The sequence below is a fragment of the Schistocerca nitens genome, chromosome 6 (genome assembly GCF_023898315.1).
Source record: "Schistocerca nitens isolate TAMUIC-IGC-003100 chromosome 6, iqSchNite1.1, whole genome shotgun sequence".
In the NCBI taxonomy this organism is placed as follows: Eukaryota; Metazoa; Arthropoda; class Insecta; order Orthoptera; family Acrididae; genus Schistocerca; species Schistocerca nitens.
The window spans coordinates 326864275-326887888 of record NC_064619.1 but is presented as its reverse complement, the minus strand read 5'-3'; positions in this window follow the sequence as shown (position 1 = coordinate 326887888).

Sequence of the window (23614 nt, the reverse complement as noted above, 5' to 3'; positions counted from 1 at the left end):
GCCAGCATTCAGTTATTTGTGAAGTGTTATACATAGTAGGGGATGTGTGGTAGCATCGTTTTAATTGGCTGGTTAACAAAGTATGTGTTGGGGTGTAAAGTTACTGTGGTCATTGTTCCAACATCTGCAAAGAAAATGCTATGTCCTGTCATAAGGAAGATATGGATTTGACGTGGGGGATTGTGATTGCAACATATCGATAGCCTTTAAGAGGGGTGAAAGATTTTATGTGGAAAATTATGTTCAGTCATAAGAAGGATATAGATTCTGATATTTCCAGAGCCACAACCATTAGCAAGGGATATTTCCAATACATCGCTTCTTTTTGAATGTCATTAGATTGGGGCTGCAATCGTAATTGTAATTATAGTGATAAATATTGGTTTCCTAGGACGAAATCGTTCAGCGTGCGAAGCGATTGGCAGAGGTAGCCCATGGCCAGCATTAATTGACATTTGTGGCTTAAGGTATGAGCCATCACTGAGCAACCCAAACTCGAGATGTGGGGAACAAAAGTGCAGCTGACCTAACTGAGTCGCCCCTAGGCAGGTGAATAGCGAATTAATACTCAATATGTGTTGGGCAACCTTCGTGATCACTTATGAGTATTCTCAAATTTTTATGTGTAAATTTGAGAATACTCAATATGGATAGTATTTTCGCTGGAAAATTTAATTATTCCCTCCTATGTAATTTCATGGTTGACTGCTTGTACTGTCATTCTACACGTTTAATGTCTCTAACTGTTTGAGTGAACGTAGATTGTGATTGGTATTGTTTGCATCTGGACAGTGACAAACAGGCGGAAGAGACATTTTCTGGTTCTCTAGACATGAGAAACACCTACAGTTATATGTATTAAAACCTTAGTTTACATTGCGAAGTACAAGGATGACTTGGAATAAGTTACATCATTGACACCAGTGTATATTAAAAAAGATGAGTGGAACTACCAGTTTCCTCTGTTTTCGAGTTTTCACATAAAGCAGATTTCACATGATGACCTCACTAAAGTTTCGCATTTCTAGAGATATCTATACTGTCAAGTAATCGGTAACATCCTGATATGTGGCTGATATCGAGAACACTTGCGTAAATGGTATGATATTCTGGAATCTACTTGATAATATCAGCATAAAAGTGTAATAAATACGCTGTTTTTTGACGTAGCTTTAGAGAATCTCAAGACAAGAAGCTATAGGACATCGAAAATTCACTGGAAATTCCAGCCATTTTTCTTTTGTGTAGGGCAGTGCTTCCAACTCTGTTTATGATTATTTCACATTCCATTATAGGTGAACTTGTAGATTGTTCTAATTTTCCCATATGCGCTTGTATGCTAGTGTGCTTCGAAAAGCAAGGAAAATAAAAAAAAATGAGAACCTTTAAACTGCAACAGCAAATAGAAACTTAGTCCACTCAGCGTTACCGAAAAGTGATGAACACCACCGCAGCTGTAGAACTCACAGGTAGTGCCTTCAAATAAGCAGTTAAAACTCGAAAAGTGGTGTGTGTCCTATTTAGTGTTACAGAGATATTTACTCTGCATTCCAAATATCATCATTTTGGCACATAAAATCGGATGTTGCAGCTGGTATAGGTTTCGGGATCAGTAAATCAATTCGCGATTGACATAGGTCTGGAAATAAATACTTATGTAATTCCAGAATGTGGAGATGGTCACAGCTCCAACTACAGCTCTCAGAGCGCTTTGTGTGTGGATGTCTTCAGTTTGTGAAGTGAGCTGTTTAATTAATATTTGCTGTGGCACATCTTCAGAAACTACATTTGCAAAGTTTTCTGACATCTTCAAGGTATGTGTGTGACAATATTCTACACATTGCTTTAATAACTTCTGAGACAGTTCATGTTAAATGAAAATGTGTATCTTGTGTGACACAAAGATGGTATGCGAAGGAGGAGAAGGAAGGATAAGGTTTGTTTGTGTGGCACGTTTCTTTGTGTGGCCATCTCCCACAGCAGGCATATAAATACTTGTTTTGCAAAGAAAATGGCAGCAGGAAAAGGCAGTTTGATTTGCAAAAGAAGGATAAGGTATTTCTCTGCATGACAAGAAGTGGTTAGCACAGCCCTGTGGCTGCTGTGTGTGGTGCTGGCGGGTGCTACAAGCCCAGAGCATGGCACTTTTCCAGTGAGCATGACTCTGGTCGACAGTGAGATACGATTGCCAGATAAATTTGGCATGATCTGTGACAGTGTAATTACTTGCTTCCGTTGACTATTGCAATAAAAATGTACCAAAATTGTTTAATATGATGTGAATTGTTTAAACACAACGGTCAATTTCGAGGTGTATTGCAATATCAGAAATAAATAAACAAAATTCTTAGACAATCTGGGGAAAACCTATGACATCACCTGGTGGTGAAGGTAAGTAACTGAACAAATAATTAATTTGTATAGTTAATTTGATGTCCAAATTGCACCAGAACCCGCTTTGTCCCACTACTTGAAGGATGTTAGAGGCGAGCTGCAGTTGACGCTGGAGGCTGTTGCTGTCATGCTGCCACTAAAGATAGCTGGATCATTATGTAAGTGCTGTACACAGTCCTTCTTAGGTGCGTCGGTTGTGGAGAGCTTGTATGGTATCAGTTCAAGGATCAAGCTCTGTGGCACATCAGCACAGATATTATAGACTTCCATCTTCAGCTTGCACATGGAGGGTTCTGGCGTCAATATAGGAGCAGATAAGGCGGACATATAACACTATCCCTCTTACTCAACTAACCTGAACAAGTAGTCATCTCGGAAGAAATGTAGCGTCATAGCCTCTGGAAACACACCACCTCGAAAATTTTTACAGGGTCAGCATTGAACTTACAGGTCTATAATACTGCAGAAGTCGAAGATCCTTCCCAATCTTCGGTATGGTCACTATACCGCATGTTGAGGCTGTAGAGTACCAACGTCGCCTGATGTTTCTCTTGTCCCTTCATCTCTGCCTGCAGGGTTCTGTGGGAGACTTTCAGGCACCAATGTGATATGCACTGCATCCAATTGCTTACACATATGAGATTTGATAAAGGCAGCAACTAGAGTGTTTGCTTTCTCATTTGGTTCACTGATGAATCTGTTATCGTCCTTGAGGTGAAATTTTCAAATGGTTCAAATGGCTCTGAGCACTATGGGACTTAACATCTATGGTCATCAGTCCCCTAGAACTTAGAACTACTTAAACCTAACTAACATAAGGACATCACACAACACCCAGTCATCACGAGGCAGAGAAAATCCCTGACCCCGTCGGGAATCGAACCCGGGAACCCGGGGGTGAAATTTTCGCTTGGTGCTGCTGAACCATCATGAAACTGAGTGTAGCGATCATGTTTGCCCATTTTACATTTTGTGTGCTTCTAATGCCTCCTTGAAATCGTGGCGCAGACGATCGAGTAACCGTTTACTGACAGCGTTCCTTGTAAGTTACCGCTTTCGATATGCTCTGTTCTTCTCAGCTAAGGATGCATGAATATCTGGTGGTAATCGTCACGATTTGTCCCTTTAAATGCGTGAAGGAGCCTGGCATCGATTCTGGTTACGCAGGTGGAGAGACTGTGGCAAGCTATTCTATGGTTCTGGCTCGGTAGTAGGCCCTGTTGATGCCTGTCTGTCATATTCCAAGCTATGGCAGTAGTGTGGCGTCAGCATCAGCGTAGAAAACGGCTAGGAGAAGGTCTGAAGGTAATGTGTAGCTTGTCAAGATGTAAATATGGTGTGGTATTCCATGGCGACGTTGCTGACATAGGATTGCTCTCCATTCTTGGGGACGTCGTCGACTGACATTTGTGAGACTTGACTGACGTGTGACATGCTTGACGTTTATCAGCTTTGTTATTCTGTTCACTACAGCAGTGACATATACAATTAAGCTGCCGAGATCGTTGTTTGGATCAGCTGTTGTTACCCTGGTGCTGGTGTTCCTTGGGATATTCAGTGGCACTGCTTGTGGAATAGCGATCTTCGGTTTCCTGTTACTTATGGTCTTCGTCGTTACTTCAGGCGTGTTACTTCAAGCAGAAGCTCTCGGCGGCATTTATGTTGTGTCGAAAGTACGTAGATGCATTGTTTAGTGTGGCTGCTTCAAGGAGATGGCAGCGCTATCTGGCTCTGGAGCGTATTGTGCGTGGCGTTGGTGGTATTTTTCCTTGCTTGAGCGCTGTTGGGTAGATGCTTCTTTATTCAATGGCGTTGTCGACGCGGCAGCATACGCCAGTGTATGTCTCATCTATCCTCTTTTGTAGCAGTTCAGGAATTTGTCCACGTTGGCTAGTTACAGCACACTTCCTAATGGTGTGTAGGTAGCCGCACGCCCTTCCTCTCCGCAGAGTGCGCATGGAGGCTTCGAACTATGAGCTAAGATTCAGTCATGACTTGTGAGGTTGGCATGACACTTGTCACGCTGGTCTGGCATGGAACAGTGAGTTGCGATGTGGATGATGCCCTGGCACCAGCTGCACTGTGCTGGGTCGTTTGTAGATCTCAGATTGTCTGCTCCCACTGTGAGACTGCCGGGGAGCAGTTGCAGTGAAAATAAGTAGTAAAGTAGTGGCATATCCTCTATTACAGCGCTTATAACCTGGTGGGTGCACCCCCCCCCCTCTCTCCATGGGAGGAGGGGGGCGTGATAACACAAGATGGGGGGTACAAGTTTATTCAAAAGAAAAAAGATATGAATTCAAAAACTGATCGATTTACTGAAAGGAAAGCAAAGCAAAATACATTCTGACATAATAAAAAAATTAAAATTCACATTTACACTGATTTTAATGGTATTACAAATGGGGCTGTAGTAATTCCTTGCTAGAAGAGGCTAGTTTTGACTTGCATTCATACAAGTACTTGTATTTCGTCCAAAGTAGTGCTTATAAATATGCAATCTAATACTGTGAAAGTAGGAAGCGTGTTAATACAGCCGTATATTTTAATGATGATTCCCAGGCCCTTTACAAAAAACAAACAAAAAAAAAGAACTTGATACTCGATAGGCTGTGGAATAATGTCTGTAATAATCAGTTTCAGGGGATGGTTACGCCTCGAGGGAAGCTTCGCCCTTCGTATACAGTGCAGGCAACAGCCATATGCACAAGACTGTGGTTCTACAAAAACAGAAGTGACACAGGGACATTACGACCACATCGAAGTTGTGCGTCATCGGACAATGTGTCTGCTAATTGAGGTGTATAAGCAGCTACAAGTAAGTGGCACATTAGGAGATGACTGTCTCTATAACGTACATTCACGAACTCATGTTACGTGCGTGTGTATTTTTCGCTATTGTAGCTGACCGGTACGGGGCGCGCATGCCTGTTAAGTTCTCAGCACTGGAAAAGAAAGAAGAAAACTTTCTCCCTCTCACGTCGTTGCAACACGCAGCGCCCATATTACCTTCTCCCTGCTCCCAACACTCCCCTGCGGTAATCCATCAGCTATTCGCGTGCTACCTGTAAGACAAAGACCAATGGAGAGCCATAGATTATGGTTTTGAGAATGTAGCAGATCGGTATTGCGAAATAGCGTCAAATACTCTTATTCTTGTTTATTTGTAATGTTTGTATCTTTGTAGATTTAGCATCAAAATACTCAAAATTTTTAATATACATATTGTATGTATGAGGAACGGGCGGGGAGGTGGTGTAATAACCACGACTATATTTTATTCAGAACAATATTCACTATGGCATTGTGTGTGCAATTTGAGCGAACATTCTCGTAATATTAATAAAAAAGGACTTCATCGATACTAAAATAATAATAATTAATTATTGCCAGTGCTATAATTTAATTTTCTGTGAAAATTATATCGCAGACAATACTCATGGAAAAAGATAATGGAAATCTTCACCTTTTGTTATCTACGATACTTCCAGAAAATTTTTCTTCTTGTTCGAACTGTTCTAATGATCGGGTGCAATTGATGTCTTGTAGCACTGAGATCGGCAAAAAACTGTATTATGTTGCAAAGTAATATTGGAAAAATAAAGTTTCTGTGTCATTGAAATCAATATGTGTGTTTGAACTTTTATTTTAATATGATCCTCGTCCTATATAAATGTTAAGTTTTCTGTTCAGCTACAAAGGAATGCAGCCATTAGAGCCGTTGATCTACAGCTCGGATTATTGGTAAAGTGCTGAATAATGAGTGATTAACATGGAAAAATAGTTTTAAATGTTAATATATATAGTTAATGTACAGAAAAGATTTAATATATATATATATATATATATATATATATGTTATTTGTTGAGAGTGAAACAACGTCTGAACCAGTCTTAGTGATTGTCTTATGTTGGTCGCCATCTTAGTGAAATATTGCAGCGGCAGTTTTAAATCAAACTACGAAGGACATAAGAATCTTGATGGTCAATTTTCACGATAATAATTATGTATTGGTGGCCCAGAACCCACCAAGAAATCATAAATTCGGCTTAGATTATGAATAATCTTTAAATATGGTGCAAACAGTATATTACGAGGTGAAATTGTCCCTTGCTTATTTATGAACACTGATTATTTCGTAAGAACTATTCGAAAATAATTTTTGACAGGAAAGAATACATTAGTGATGTGCGCATGTGGTATTGTGTGCAAAAATAGTTCATTTTGTTTAAGGAAAAATGTTGCCACCTTGAATAACAGTTCACTAAATTCTGTGAGATCACTCTTGTGAAAAAATTTGGTCCCACTTACACTGCTTGACAGACAACGTTGGTACACGTTCTCAGGTGGAGATTTCTTTGACAGAATACCTATCTTAAGCCGGGAGAGGCAGCGATTAAATGAAACCTCATGTTACGCTAATCATAAGTAATTGGTTTTGTTATTGTCCTGCTCACGATTTGTAAAATACCGCAATACTAACCGCACGCCACTGTGGGAGGGTACACTTGACAAAAATTACGGTTCAAGCTTGGGTCACGAATACTGGAAGTTTGTGAAACGCTGCTCTGTTGTATTCAGTGACTTCAGCTTTACGACCGTCTTAACGGACAGTCCAGAACTGGTAGTTCTTCCTTTATGTAATCGGGTTCCATATTGAAAGGTAGATCGCGGAATGCCACCTTCATTTATATCTACATTACGCTCCAGATCTGGAGTTATCAGTTAAGCGCCTGGCAGAGAATTCATTGAACCACATCTTGAAGATATTTCTCTACCGTTGAACTCTCGAACAGCGCGCGAGGGAAACGAAAACTTATGTGTTTCCGTGTGAGCTCTGATTTATCTTTTTTTACTATGTAGATTATTTCTCCCTATGTAGTGAGAGCCAGAAAAACATATTTGCATTCGGAGAAGAAAACTGATGATTGAAATTTCGTGAAAAAGATCCTCCCGCAACGAAGAACGCCTTGTTTTTAATGGCTTCCTCCCCCGCTCCCCCTCCCCCTAACTCGCGTATTGTATCCGTGACACTCTCTTCCCTATTTCCAGAAAATACAAAACGAGCTGCCCTGCTTTGAACTTTTCGATATCCTCCGTCCATTCTATCTAACGAGGATCCCACACCGCCCAGCAACGGTCTAGACGAGGAAGGAAAGAATAGAATAGGCAGTGTCTTTAGTAAACCTGTTGTGCCTTCAGAGTGTTGTACCAATAAAACGTAATGTTTGGTTCGCTCTCCCCACAACAGTATCTATGTGATCGTATCAATTTAACTTATTCATAATTTTAACCCCCAAGTATTTAGTTGAACTCACAGCCTTCAGATTTGTGTAATTTATCGTGAAACCAAAATTTAGCGGATTCCTCTTCGTACTCGTGTGGATAACTTTAAATTTTCACTATTTAGGTGCAAGTGCTACTTTTATCACCGTACAGATATCTTGTCTCAATCATTTTTGAATTGGTTTTTATCTTCTGATGATTTTACGAGGCGCTGAATGACAGCATCATCTGCAAACAGTCTACGGGTACGGATCAGACTGTTTCCTGAACAGTTTATATCGATTAGAAACAGCAGAGCGCCTATAATACTTTCTTGGAACACGCCAGCTACTACTTCTGTTTTACTCGATGTCATTCCGTCAATCACTGCTCTGTGAACTGTGACGTGTCACCTTGATAACTTTGTCAGGTGTGTATAATGAGTATAGTACGATAGCTTTCTTCCCAAAGCATCTCCTGTCATTCATCGGCAGTCTTAAACAGTACGCAGTGATGTAAAGGTCTGTGCGTTCTTCAAGTTGAACTTAGCGGTTGTCCAGTATTTTCTGGAGCTGTGTGGATTTCTCTCTAAATTGTAATACTAGCGGCGGAAGTTTTGGATCAGCTTTTGGGGCTGTAGAACAGTGTCCTTAGCCTTTTTGGAACTTTGCCGAAGTCGTTGGCGTCGGTTACTGTGTGTCCTTAGCATTTTCCCACTTCGATGATCTTCGTATTATAGGACTAATAGCCAGAGCTTTTCTTTTGTTTTCCAACGTATTTTCAGTCGGCGGAGTCCTAATGGGTTGTTCATGTAAAGGGAGTGACATACCAAGGCGGTTTATCCAAGTCACAGTAAATTGCAGTGTTCATTGTCAGAGGCCACGCTAGCCTCTGCATCATCTCATGAAGCTAACTCGACGCAAATCGCACCGCTCAGTTGAACTGGACTGCACTTGTTGAAACCGAGGATGCAGAATGCCTCTAATTGCTGTGTTATTGATTCGACGCACATTGGGTAATGAAGAAGTGGGCGAGATAGCGGCACTGTAGACACGCCTACAGGGAACCACGTAAACCATCAGTTTACCACAGATGCCAAGGTAAACTTTTAAGTTTCGATACGTAAGTAAAAATTTGCTCCAAGTATCTATCTACATTTATGTACACGATATAGTCTTGCAAAGTAGGATGAATGTTCTGGGTACACTTTGCATTAGATGATCTTTATCTGCAATAGTGGTGCACTTGAAGAATCTAACGCATATGAATCAGACAACTGTTCCTAGCAGCATGGGGCATCACGTTTCGTGGTGGCGACTGGTTATGGGAAGGACATAACGAGATATAGAAACTGTTTAGGACCGTAGTTATCCGAGACTCTTAACCTTGTTGGATGAAAGTTCAAATAATCAACACAGAACTTTCTGTATATGGTTCTTTGTTCTGTATCTGTCTATGAATTTGCTGAAAGGTCTTCTAAATAAAATCTTACACAGATTAAGGAAACACAGTGACTATAAAAGGTGTCTCAGAAGGAATTGTCACTATACAGTGTATGACAAGAATAACCATTCGTAGTAAAAAGATAGTGCTGTCCAAAACATGAAAAAATTGTGTTGTAAACACGGGCTCTAAAATGCATACTTTAAGAGCTATGAACACTTGTGAGATGCGTTTCACAGTAGCGAAGATGAAGAAGTGCTCATAGCTCTTAATGTATACCTTTTAGAACCCATGTTTACTAGACAGTTTTTTCTTGGTTTTGCCTATTCTACTGCCTCCCAAAATATGGAAAACATATAGCTTGCAATAGACTAGCTCCTATCCCTGAATACAGAGTGTTTCAAACCTTTTGGGTTAAATTGAAACTGGTGATAGTGGGCCACAACTGATTATACTGAGATAAGGAACCAATGGTGGAAAATACATAAGTATTGTGTTACAGACATACACAACACACACCTCTTTCAGTTTGACCCAGAAGGCGTGAGACACCCTGCATTCACCGTTCTTCACATTGTGTTACAAAACGACGCCTATAAAAATCGAAGGTTAGTAGTGGGTGTCTTGAGGAACAAACTGAGGATATAAACCCGTGTCCCAAACGTCATCCAACGACGCTACAGGGCATCGAAGTTATAGGCGCTGGCGCCTACCGCTAGGCCACCCCTCCGGCAGCGTTGCACGCTGACGGACCGTAGGCGGAACGTCTCGCAATGTTATTTGTTGTTCAGTGACTGCGACTGATTGCCACGGTCGCCAGTGTAAATGATGGAGATAGCTGCTGCGTAGACAGGCGTTGTCTCCTATGAATGTGATGGTCTGTTGCATCGGAGGATGACGGTTTCGGATGTTGGTTTCCAACCGCAGTTCGAAAAGCCAAAACGACATAACAGTGCATACAAAGTACTGTAACATCTCGGCGTAGAGTCGTTCTGCCACTTCTTTCATTCCATTAGTTAAACCTATAGACAGAGTTGCGGTGGCGCAGTGGTTAGCACACTGGACTCGCATTCGGGAGGAGGACAATTCAAACCCACGTCCGGTCATCCTGATATGGGTTCTCCGTGATTTCCCTAATCGTTTCAGGCAAATGCCGGGATGGTTCCTTTTAAAGGTCACGGCCGACTGCCTTCCCCCTCCTTCCCTAATCCGATGGGACCGATGACCACTCTGTTTGGTCCCTTCCCCCCAAACCAACCAACTGGGCAACCAAATCAACCTCCAGCTCTTCATCAGTAAACCTAGCCATACTGCTGTGTATCTCTGTTAACATACAAAGCTGTACGAAAACAAACCAAAGACAGGACCGATCAGAACGAATGCTAGCTTGAAGGCAAAGCGTAAAGTAGGGAGACACTGGAGTACCTGCCCTATAGTCCTGATCTCTCCCCACGCTATTATCACGCTCTAGAAAAGGCCTTCAGGGACGAAGATCCTGAGGATGTGCAACTGGCAGTTACAGACTTCTTCACGCTGCGGGACACGGGGTTTCACCAAATAGGTTTCTTCAGTGGCCTGGTGTGTCAGTGGCCTCAACGCTCACAATGGTTTTGCGTGATTAGCATGCCAGCTCCAGACTGTACGGCGTTTGAACGGAAAGTTTTTGATCGCCCGTTTTATATACAAGCGAGCAGAGACGCGACGATACGGGCTGTAAAAGTTAAAAATCTCTGACATAAGAGACATTGACAAAGTGCAGATAGTTATGGCCCTGCGTCTTACAACGAGAACGGCGAAGTGGGTGTGCTGCTGTGATCAGCATCTATGGAATGTGGTTGAAGGATAGTGAAACCACAAGTAGGCTTTCCGCTCTTTCATCCAGTATAGGCAGTTATCTGTGAGAATTCTGATGACAGAGTACAGTACTGGTGCAGCCACACATGGTGTGAGGTCTGGAGACCGTCAGTGGCTTCCCAAGTCTCCAGACCTCTCACACCTTGTGACTTTTACCTGTTGTGTTACGTAAAAGACCGCGTTCTTATTCGCCCTATGCCTCACACGCTTGAAACTCTGCAACATCGCATTGTTGAAGCTTTGAATTCGATAACGAGAGACCAGCTGCTTCGTGTGTGGGAGGAAATGTGCCATCGTTTTGATATTTTTCGCGTAAACCATGTGCTCACATTGAATGTATAAAAATTTGAACTTTCATCTTCCCAGAAGCGTTGGAATTGTGAGCTTACCTTTTGTAGTTTGGAAGCAATAAATGTTTGAAATATGTTCCTTCTTTTTGGATAGCTTTGTATACAGAAAATAATAAAATAATACGATCCTATTTCACTTCCCTGAAGCATTGCTTGCAATATCCGTCTCTCTGATGAAGACTCACTGTCCAGGACAACATATTGGGTTCTATAAGTTAAAAATATTCGAGCCGCTCACGTATATGGAAATCTATTCCATTTGCTCATTTTTTCGTCAACAGTCCACAGTGGGGCGCAGTGTCGAATGTTTTCCGGAATTCTGGAAATATGAGATTAGCATGTTGCCCTCTATCCATAGTTCGTTGCATGTCGCGTGAGAAATGGACAAGCTGAGTTTTGTACGAACTATGATTTCTAAAAGCGTGCTGATTCGTGGACTTAAGTTTCTCGGTCTCAAAAAAAAAAAAAATAAAATAAAAAAAAAATCATTGTATTCGAATTGAGATTGTGTTCAAGGAAATCAAACAAATCGATGTTAGTGTAATTGGTTTGTACTTTCGCGGGTCCATTCTTTTAACCTTATAATGTACAGTAGTCACCTGTGCTTTTCCCAGTCGCTTGGGACTTTCCGCTTGACTAGAGATTCGCGATAAATGTAAGCTAAGCAAGGGGCCAATCCCTCAGAGTACTCTTTGTAAAACCGAATTGGGATTCCATCCGGACCTGGGGAGTTGTTTGTTTTAAACTATTTCAGTTGTTACCACAATTCAGGAATGCTTGTTATTATGTAGTCTGTACGGAAGTCTGTTCAATGGTCAAGCGACATCGTCGTGTGTGGATATTATGACTAAATTAAGAGTGTGACAACTTCTCGAAAGTTTAAATTAATCTAACTATTGTGTTAACTTATGAAAAACAGATTATGTGAATTACCAGGTTGTTACATTTCAGTATACGGACATGCCTGAATAGTTTTTATGGTAAATGTGACTAGTGTTTACTTGTGTGTCAAAGTAAAATGCAGGTAGACTAAACTGTATAGAATTGGGTGAAATGGTTGACTAAGTGTATTTATTGAGAACTTGTGGTGATGTACTGAGTGAACCAGGACTCCACCGACAAACTTTCAGAGGTTCTTCTGCGACGCCTTATGAGTATTTTACTATAAGAGACTCCCACGTCTCCAGCGGCTCGTTAATGAATAATGGTGTAGTTACGATAGTTACGATGTATTCGGGTTGTTATCGAAATCAACTTTTTTTCTGTCAAAATGTCTTCGCAACCGAGAAAAAGACTGTAATATGCAATAACCAAAACTTGCAGTACAAAACACGGAGTATGCAGCATGGGTCAGACGGATGCAAAGTTACTGCGACGCAGTCGCCATCGTCATGGGAACAGCTCAGCAAAGCAGAGTTGCGCTGCTCGTCTGAAACCACATACGAGGTGCATATCGGCCAACCATCGACAGTATACCCATCCATAGTAATGTTCTATGTGTTCACTGTTAATGCATCACTAACACTGCCGGGAACAAAATCGTACATTGAAGAGACAAAGAAACTGGTACACATGCCTAATGTCATGTGGGGCCCCCGAGAGCACGCAGAAGTGCCGCAACACGACGTGGCATAGACTCGACTACTGTCCGAAGTAGTGCAGGAAGGTATTGACACCATGGACCCTGCAGGACTGTCCATAAATCCTTAAGAGTACGACGGGGTGAAGATCTCTTCTGAACAGCACGTTGCAAGGTATAACAGATATGTTCAATAGTGTTCATATCTAGGAAGTTTTGCGGCCAGCGAAAGTATTTGAACTCAGAAGAGTTCCTGGAGCTACTATGTAGCAAATCCGGATGTGCAGGGTGCCGCATTGTCCTGCTGAGATTGTCTAATTCTGTCGGAATGCACTATGCATATGAATGGATGCAGGTGATCAGACGGGATGCTTACACACGTGACACTTGTCAGAGTCGTATCTAGATGTATCAGGGGTCTCATATCACTCCCACTGCACACGCCCCATGTCATTACAGAGCCTCCACCAGCTTGAACAGTCCCCCGCTGAAATGCAGGGGACATGGATTCATGATGTTGTCTACATACCCGTACACAGTCCATCGGCTCAATACAGTTGACCAGGAAATATGTTTCTAGTCATCAACAGCCCAATGTCGGTGTTGAAGGGCCCAGATGAGGCGCAAAGCTTAGTGTCGTGCAGTCATCAAGGGTACACGACTGGACCTTCGGCTTCGACAGCCCGTATCGATGTCGTTTCGTTGAATGGCTCCCACGCTGACACTTGTTGATGGCCCAGCGTTGAAATCTGCAGCAATTTGCGGAAGGATTGCACTTATATCAAGTTGAACGATTCTGTTCAGTCGTCGTTGGCCCCGTTCTCGCAGTATCTTTTCGCGGACGCAGCGATGTCGGAGATTTGATGTCCTGCGGGAATCATGATATTCGCGGTAACTCGTGAAATGGTCGTACGGGAAAATCTCCACTTCATCACTACCTCGGAGATGCTGCGTCCCATCGCTCGTGCTCCGACTATAATACCACGTTCAAACTCACTTAAATCTTGATAACCTCTCAATGTAGCAGCAGTCACAGATCTAACAACTGCGCCAGTCACTTGTTGTCTTATATAGGTGTTGCCGACCGCAGCGTCGTATTGTGCCTGTTTAAATACCTCTGTATCTGAATACACATGCCTATACCAGTTTCTTTGGCGCTTCAGTGTAGAAGGAAGCTAGTGGTACTGAATGTTAGAATGAGGGCAATGAGTGAAATAGGGCATTGCTGTTGTCAAAAGCCGTCGCCATTTGCACTGTTTTACACTTTTTTTCAGTGCAATATAGATACAAAGCTGACAGCCTAATAAATGGAATGTAATGCAGTAACTCTTTGACAAGTTGCCGGAGATCGTGGCTTTCCTATATATCAAAATATTGCGAATGTATCTCTCAACAGTTTGTGGAAGTTTGTCGGTGGATTCCTGGTTCACCCTGTATTTGTATATTTCTTGCTTCTCTAGCAGATTCATTAGCATTTTGCAATAATTGGAGGTGGTTTTCAACCATTTTTACTCAATACCTACTGACAGTTGTGTGACTACAAATGTGGATTTTTGATGTGTAATTCAGACATGTTGCATCAACACGTTCTTTGAACTTGGTCTCAAAACTTCTCCCTGCTTGGCCTACTAACAGGAGTGGCACCTTTGGTGAGTGAGTTTGTGTATGCCGGATCTTTCGTGAGAGAGATTAATGTCTTTCAAACTACGAATGTCTGGTTGCTGCAATTTACGGTTTGTGAAGGCGCTTACATTTGTTTCTAGGAGGCACGAAAAAAAAGTTTAGTGAAACAAGGGAAAATTTTGTTTCATTTCGTTTACACCATGGACGATGTTTCAGGAAGATCTCACAGCTGAAGCAATCAAAATGGTTTCAATTCTTTGTTAGGCTGAGCTACAGTAAATTACCACTTTTTCTTACAGTGTCTTTCCCTATAGGCAACGAAGACGCCAAAGAAGTTTTGCCACGATGAAAATCAGCCAACATCACATGTATAGCATCAGTGGTATCTGATCTGAAGGGTTGAATAGTCGTATGATGAAATTGTCAGTTAGAAAGTGGTAATAGGGCAGTTTGTTCTAAATCAGTTGCATTAGTAGCAGTGGGAGGCTGGTGTTTTGACTTTACTGTGAGATTAAGCCGTTAAGTCTTATGTACATTCACCATCCACCTCGACCTGCCAACTCCCCCCCCCCCCCCCCCCCTCGTCCTCGTGCTCCCAAATAAACTGCTGCCCAGCACGAGAACATTAGCCAACTCTATTACACAGTCCGTCATAATTTGCAGCTGTAAGGCTATTCTGCGTGAAACGGCCGTCCGATAGAGGAGGCATATTTTATTCCGCTAATTCGGTCTGTCTGTGGGAAGCCAGTCATGTCCCTCATTAGTATTTGTGCGGTCCGTATCGTCGGAATATAATCTGTGGTCACTGCGGAATTGTTACAGTAGTTATCCCTCTGCGCATTTGTCGTATTACAATGCGTCGTTTCAACGTTGTTCATTGTCCCACAACATTCCCGTAATCAGTTAAGCTCGTTAAACGATCTGTATTCCTCAGGGCCTGCCGCGTAGTAGATATCTTGTGAAGATATTATCCTCTCAGCCCGTGGGTCCACATATGTGGACTTCGCGATTTTATTTCGTAAAGCTTATGTACAGTTTCTATCGACTAAAGCCCTCTAACACACGTTTTTTGAAGTTCCGTAGTTTCAGTCCATGCTACTATCTTGCACCACGAAAAACAAAATGGTTCAAATGGCTCTGAGCACTATCGGACTTAACATCTGTGGTCATCAGTCCCCTAGAACTTAGAACTACTTAAACCTAACTAACCTAAGGACATCACACACATCCATGCCCGAGGCAGGATTCGAACCTGCGACCGTAGCGGTCACGCGGTTCTAGACTGAAGCACCTAGAACCGCACGGCCACACAGGCCGGCTCTTGCACCACAATCTGCTTGCAGTGCATACTGTGTTGTTTTCAAGATACGGGTCGGTGAAATGGCTCCACACGGCGCGCGCTCTGAAGGTAATTCGCTTAATTTACTTTCTTTTTTCTTTATGTATGTAAAAATAGTTACAAAAGTGATTGATATATTTTTTTTTTCAAAATTATCTCTTATTGTGAATACAGTGGACACCGAAAGTCGAAGTACACGTATGTGTACTTCAGGTCTCAACGTCAAAGTTTTTCTATCTATCTTGTTCATTGTGAAGTTTTAGTTTTTATGATATTGTGTGAGGAAACCCTTATAATTACCCATTGTTGTGGGAACATGTTATATAATATTTAGGATCTCGGTTGTTTAAACATCAACAATTAAATTTATGGCGTTATTTTCAGTAACAAACGATGAATAAATACTTCGGCTGCTAGAGGCACTTGACTTCACCTTCACTTTCAGACGATGAGAGTCAACAATTTTCGGATGAGGAGGCTGTCCCTGATTCTGCTGTCACTACCGAAGACGCAGATACCGAAATAGAAGACCCTACGCCTGATAAATCGCAGGACAGTAGACGTAAACATAAATTACAATGGAACTGTTCAAAAATGAAAAACAAGGAACCATATAAAGATAATTTCGCAGATCTAACGGATGATGCCTTAAGGGATCCTGCTGTATACTTTTGTGAATATTATGATAAGAATTTTTGGAATGCTGTTGCAGAAAAAACAAATCTATATCATGTGCAAAGTAATAGCAAGAAATTAAACATAAATATGAACGAAAATCCATCCTTTGTTGGGACTGAAATCCTAATGTGTACACTCAAGCTACCAGAAGCCATGATGTACTGGAGTAGGGTACTTGATCTGCCTGTCATCAATGATACTATGAATCGGGAAAGGTATTTCAAGTTACGAAAAAATTTACATTTCGTAAATAATTTACACGATCATGATAGTAGTGACAAACTTTGGCAAGTGAGGCCTGTGATTAATTTTTTCAGGAATAAGTGTCTTGCCTTACCACGATCTAAACATCTCTCAATTGACGAGCAGATGATTCCATTCTCTGGCAGGTGCGCAATGAGAACTTATGTGCCATCTAAGTCTAATCGTCTTGGGTTGGCCGCGCGGGGTAGCTGCGCGGACTAGGGCGTCTTGTCACGGTTCGCGCGGCTTCCCCCCTCCCCCCTCCCCCCCACCCCTTCGCCCCTTCGCAGGTTCGAGTCCTCCCTCGGGTATGGGTGTGTGTGTGTGTGTGTGTGTGTGTGTGTGTGTGTGTGTGTGTGTGTGTGTGTGTGTGTATGTGTGTCGTCCGTAGCGAAAGTTAGTTTAAGTTAGATTAAGTAGTGTATAAGCTTAGGGACCGACGATTTTAGCAGTTTGGTCCCATAAGACCTTACCACAAATTTCTAATTTTCCTCTTGGGTTGAAGACCTTTATTTTGGCATCTTCAGATGGTTTAGTTCTTGATTTAGTAATATGTACTAGCAAAGGGAACAGTGCCTTACACTGAATTAAAAACAATAGGTTTAGATGCAAATGTAATTAAGCTTTTGACTGTAACAGTTCCAAAAAAAATGGACAGTATGTAATATACAGGCTGGTCCATTGATCGTGACCGGGCCAAATATCTCACGAAATAAGCGTCAAACGAAAAAACTACAAAGAACGAAACTTGTCTAGCTTGAAGGGGGAAACCAGATGGCGCTATGGTTGGCCCGCTAGATGACGCTGCCATAGGCCAGACGGATATCAACTGCGTTTATTTTTTTTAAATAGGAACTCCCATTTTTATTACATATTCGTGTAGTACGTAAAGAAATATGAATGTTTTAGTTGGACCACTTTTTCCGCTTTGTGATAGATGGCGCTGTAATAGTCACAAACATATGGCTCACAATTTTAGACGAACAGTTGGTAAGAGGTAGGATTTTTAAATTAAAATACAGAACGTAGGTACGTTTGAACATTTTATTTCCTTTGCTCCAATGCGATACAAGTACCTTTGTGAACTGAGAACGCATGCTGTTACAGCGTGATTACCTGTAAATACCACATTAATGCAATGAATGCTCAAAATGATGTCTGTCAACCTCAATGCATTTGGCAATACGTGTAACGACATTCCTCTCAACAGCGAGTAGTTCGCCTTCCGTAATGTTCGCACATGCATTGACAATGCGCTGACGCATGTTGTCAGGCGTTGTCGGTGGATCACGATAGCAAATATCCTTCAACTTTCCCCACAGTAAGAAAACAGGGCCATGGTATGGTGCTTCGAAGACCAATCCACCTGTCATGAAATATACTATTCAATACCGCTTCAACCGCACGCGAGCTATGTGCCGGACATCCATCATGTTGGAAGTACATGCAGTGAATAATCTTGTAGTAACATCGGTAAAACATTACGTAGGAAATCAGCATACACTGCACCATTTAGATTGCCATCGATAAAATGGGGGCCAATTATCCTTCCTCCCATAATGTCGCACCATACATTAACCCGCCAAGGTCGCTGATGTTCCACTTGTCGCAGCCATCGTGGATTTTCCGTTGCCCAATAGTGCATATTATACCAGTTTACGTTGACGCTGTTGGTGAATGACGCTTCGTCCCTAAATAGAACGCGTGAAAAAAATCTATCATCGTCCCGTAATGTCTCTTGTGCCCAGTGGCAGAACTGTACACGACGTTCAAAGTCGTCGCCATGCAATTCCTGGTGCATAGAAATATGGTACGGGGGCAATCGATGTTCATGTAGCATTCTTAACATCGACGTTTTTGAGATTCTCGATTCTCGCGCAATTTATCTGCTACTGATGTGAGGATTAGCCGCGACAGCAGCTAAAACACCTACTTGGGCATCATCATTTGTTGCAGGTCGTAGTTGACGTTTCACATGTGGCTGAACACTTCCTGTTTCCTTAAATAACGAAACTATCCGGCGAACGGTCCGGACACTTGGATGATGTCGTCCAAGATACCGAGCAACACACATAGCACACGCCCATTGGGCATTTTGATCACAATAGCCATACATCAACACGATATCAACCTTTCCCGCAATTGGTAAACGGTCCATTTTATCACGAGTAATGTATCACGAATCATATACCACCCGCACTGGCGGATTGTTACGTGATACCACGTACTTATACGTTTGTGACTATTACAGCGCCATCTATCACAAAGCGAAAAAAGTGGTCCAACTAAAACATTCATATTTCTTTTCGTACTACAGGAATATTTAATAAAATGGAGGTTCCTATTTAAAAAACGCAGTTGATATACGTTTGTCCTATGACATCGCCATCTAGCGGGCCAACCATAGCGCTATCTGGGTTCCCCATTCAAGCTAGACGAGTTTCATTCGTTGTAGTTTTTTAGTTTGATGCCTATTTCGTGAGATATTTGGCCCGGCCACTATCAATGGACCACCCTGTATAGTGACAGATTTTTAAAGGCATTAAGTCAGTTGAGCTTCTCTTTGGCAACAATGTATATCAAACAGGAACTGTAATGAAAAGCAGAATTTCTGACGTGGCTTGAAAATTCAAAACTGATTGTGATATAAACATAGGTGAATTGGATGAATATGTGAGGAAAGACAAAATGGTGCGTGCACTTAAATGGAAAGAAGTGTGTTATTTTGGTTTTATCTTGTGATGGGAGTGAGCCGCAAGTTAGTTGTGAAGGCTCAGAAAAGAAAGATTGATGTACCACAACCAGCTATTGTGAAGGGTTACAACTGTAACATGGGTGGTATTGACCTATGTGACAGATTAATGGCCTACTACAGGTCAAATAACGGAACAAGAATGTGGGCAATCAGACTAATTAACCATTTTGCTGATTTAGCTAATATTATTTGCTGGATTATGTGCTAAAGAACCTGTTCAAAAGAAAAAGTAACAGAGTGTAACATGCTGTCTCTAATAAACTTCAGACTGAATTTGGCTAATGTACTGGTGAAGTTCTCATGTCAGAAGTTCTCACAACTCTCCAAAGAAATAACCTTGGATGATCTGGGGATCACTCACAGTCCAGGAGAAGATGAAGAAAAAAATGCTCAAATGTGTGTGAAATATTATGGGACTTAACTGCTAAGGTCATCAGTCCCTAAGCTTACACACTACTTAACCTAAATTATCCTAAGGACAAACACACACACCCATGTCCGAGGGAGGACTCGAACCTCCGCCGGGATCAGCCGCACAGTCCATGACTGCAGCGCCTTAGACCGTTCGGCTAATCCCTCGCTACAGAAGATGAAGACAATAAACCCAAAAGAAGAAATGTTGTTTCTATACCAAGGAAGCCAAGTCAATGTGACCGGATTGATCATCTTCCCCAATACTTAGAGGCAAAAAATGCTTCTAAATGTCGCTTTGAAGGTTGCAAATCCCGCACAAGAACCTTGTGAAAGGCGTGTAATGTTTATTTATGTGTCAGTAAAAACAATTCCTTCGTAAAGTTTCATCAACAAACACTTTAATATGTTTTTCAATGCGTTATGTATTTACCGGTTAACACCTGAAGTCCACATATGTGCTCCTCATATATTTTAGTCTGTACAAAAAATAGAAGTAGAAACAATGTAATCGTGAATGTAATTATATGTAAGAATAATAAAAATAACACTTTAAACAATTTTCCTCACTTATTTTGTCTTCGGGACCCAAGAGGATAATCTGTGGTCACTGCGGAGTTGTTACAGTAGTTACCCTCTGCGCATTTGTCATATTACGCCAGTAAGCTGCTATTTTTGAACCTTTATTAAAGAGTTGCACAGTTAGGCGATAAGCTTTTTTCTGGTGCATTGCCATTTTCAAGCAATTGTACATCGCTGCTAGTACATAAAATTTTTTTGTTATATGTCTGATTGGTTTTATAACAGTGTGTCGAGTGCTTACTTCCATACATCATCGTTGATGTTGTAGCTGTCAAATATTTCTGGCCGGCCGCGGTGGTCTAGCGGTTCTAGGCGCTCAGTCCGGAACCGCGCGACTGCAACGGTCGCAGGTTCGAATCCTGCCTCGGGCATGGATGTGTGTGATGTCCTTAGGTTAGTTAGGTTTAAGTAGTTCTAAGTTCTAGGGGACTGATGACCACAGATGTTAAGTCCCATAGTGCTCAGAGCCATTTTTTTCAAATATTTCTGCGTGTTATATTTGTAGGGCAGACTCCGTTGTTTCTGTTTATGAAGGGTGTTCGGAAATTCCCGTTACAAAGTTCTAGAATTTGTAGAGGGCAGTGAGTACATAATACAATGTAATGCCAGGAAACGTACCGTTTCCTTTCTACGACGGTTTCGATTCAGATATGTAAAGCGTGTATGTCTGCCTGAGAGATGTTTGCCCTGATATGCAATGGGGACGACAGGGTGACGTGTACTACGTCAGACGATCACCTTTTGTCAGTTAAAGTTTGTCTTGCTGTGAGACAGAAGATCTGCTGGTACGAGTTATGTCCGCTGCAGTAGGAGTTGAAGAGACACCAGGGTGGATGAAGAGTGTGTACCAGACCATGCTTCGTGGGTGCAGTCTGTAACAACGTTGGTCGTCGCCAAATCGAGCTGCTGTTATAATGCATCAGTACTGCTCGCTACGAACAATATGTTGGTTTCTTCTTTGTTTTGGAATAATGTAAACACATATTGTTTGTTAATACAAACAAATAAGCATAAGTAATAAATGGATGTTTCGATATGTTTCCTTTCGAACTCTTTCATAACAATTTTACTGCTCCCGCCTAATTCAATTCCTCAAGCGGAAGTGGATGAGCTAAGCATCTGAACTGAAACGGTCGTAGAACAGAAACTGGACTTTTCTGGACATAGAACCCTTTTCTAATATTATGTAATCATTCCCATCTACAGGTCCTGGAAGTTTTTAATTGGAATTTCCGAACACCCCGTGTATATTTTTGCTCAACAGTAGACGTTGTTGAGTAATTTTTGTTGACATTTTCGCGTTCTATAAATGTGACAGCCTTACTTGCCAGAAGTCTACAGTGTTGTACGGCAACATATCATCTTATTCGTCTATGGAACTGTTTGGTGGTTAGTTATATTCTTTGTGTAGGTTTGTGTGACTAGTGTTTACTTATCACTTTACCGGGTTGTAAGGTTTCGACGTCATTTTTAATAAAATTTTTAAGGTTAAGTTCACTCTGTTTAGGGTTTTGTCTACGTATTTTCACCTGAGTGTGTGTGAGGGCGCGCGCGCGCGCGAGGCGCGCGCGCGCCCGCGCGCGTGTGTGTATGTGTGTGTGAGAGAGAGAGAGAGAAAGAGTATTTCTATTTCTTCTAAAAAGGTCATTATCGAGCATTTAGATATTGTATGTAGTATTTTTACTGCATGGTCGAACTGGTCTACTTTATGTTTTTCTATTTGCAAATGACAGAAAAATGTGCAGAGATTTGTGTCGCTCTTTCTGGCGTGTTCTGTATATCTAATCAGAAAATTTCGTCCTGTTTGGCCTACACAGAACTTTTAAGTCATTACAGTTGATTTTATGTATACCTGGGTAGGTGTATGGCGGTGGTTTTGCTTTACTGGAATGTATTTGAGTTTTATTTAGTGTACTATACAGTACAGAAATCTCACTATAGTCTTTTTAAAAATGAATTTTGTGTTTCTGATACATTTCCTATGTATCTTTGTGGTATATACGACAGCTGGAACTTTAATAGTGGCAACTATTTAATTACAGCTCGTACAAAGTAGATACGTGTTTCAAAGTCTTACTGACCTTCAAAGTAGTCACCAGCATTGTGTATAACCAGTTGCCAGCAATATGGAAGTCGTAGGATACTCTTAGCAGTGTCAGTTGTGTTGACAGTTCGAGCGGCGCGGTCTAGTGCCCGGCGAATTTGTAGCAGTTCTGAAGCGAATACCGTTAAGTGTTTCCTTCGGTTTTCAGTTTAGAAATCGAGTTGGCCTCACGAGGGCTTAAGTCAGGGGAGTACAGTAGGTGGTATAGCACTTAACAGCCCCATTAGTCAAACAAATCAGTAACAGATTTAACTGTACATGCTTGAGCATTATCCTACAAATTAATGGTCAGGTCCTGCAGAAAGTGTCATCACTTCTGTCTCTATGCTGTTCATTTCTGGAACGCAACCTACGACGAGCTTAGAGTCAGAAGTGATGACACTTTATGTAGGACCTGTTCATTTTTGGATCACAACCTACGACCAGCTTAGAGACAGATAAGATGACACTTTCTTCAGGACCTGACCATTGTTTTGTAGGACAATGCTCAAGCACTTACAGTGCAAGCTGTTGCTGATTTGTTTGAATGATGGGGCTGCTAAGTGCTATACCACCTACTGCACTCCCCTGACTTAACTTCTCGTGAGTTCAACTCGATTTCTAGACTGAAGGAAACACTTCACGGCATTCGTTTCAGAACAGCTACAAATTCATCGGGCAATAGACCGTGCCGCTCGAACTGTCAACACAACTGACACTGCTAAGAGTATCCTACGACTTCCATATTGCTGGCAAGGGGTTGTACACAATGCTGGTGATTACTTTGAAGTTCAGTAAAACTTTGAAACACGTATCTATTTTGTACGAGCTGTAAATAAGTAATTGCCACGGTTAAAGTTCCAACCCTTGTATATACGATTTTCGGTTTTGTTGATTTTTCTGGTGTTAGTTTTATGTCAGCATGAATTTGCGTATGTGTGGGATTTTTATATTTCTCATATACTGGCTGATTATACTGGGATAATGATTGCTTTGTTGTGCTTTGTATTTCAG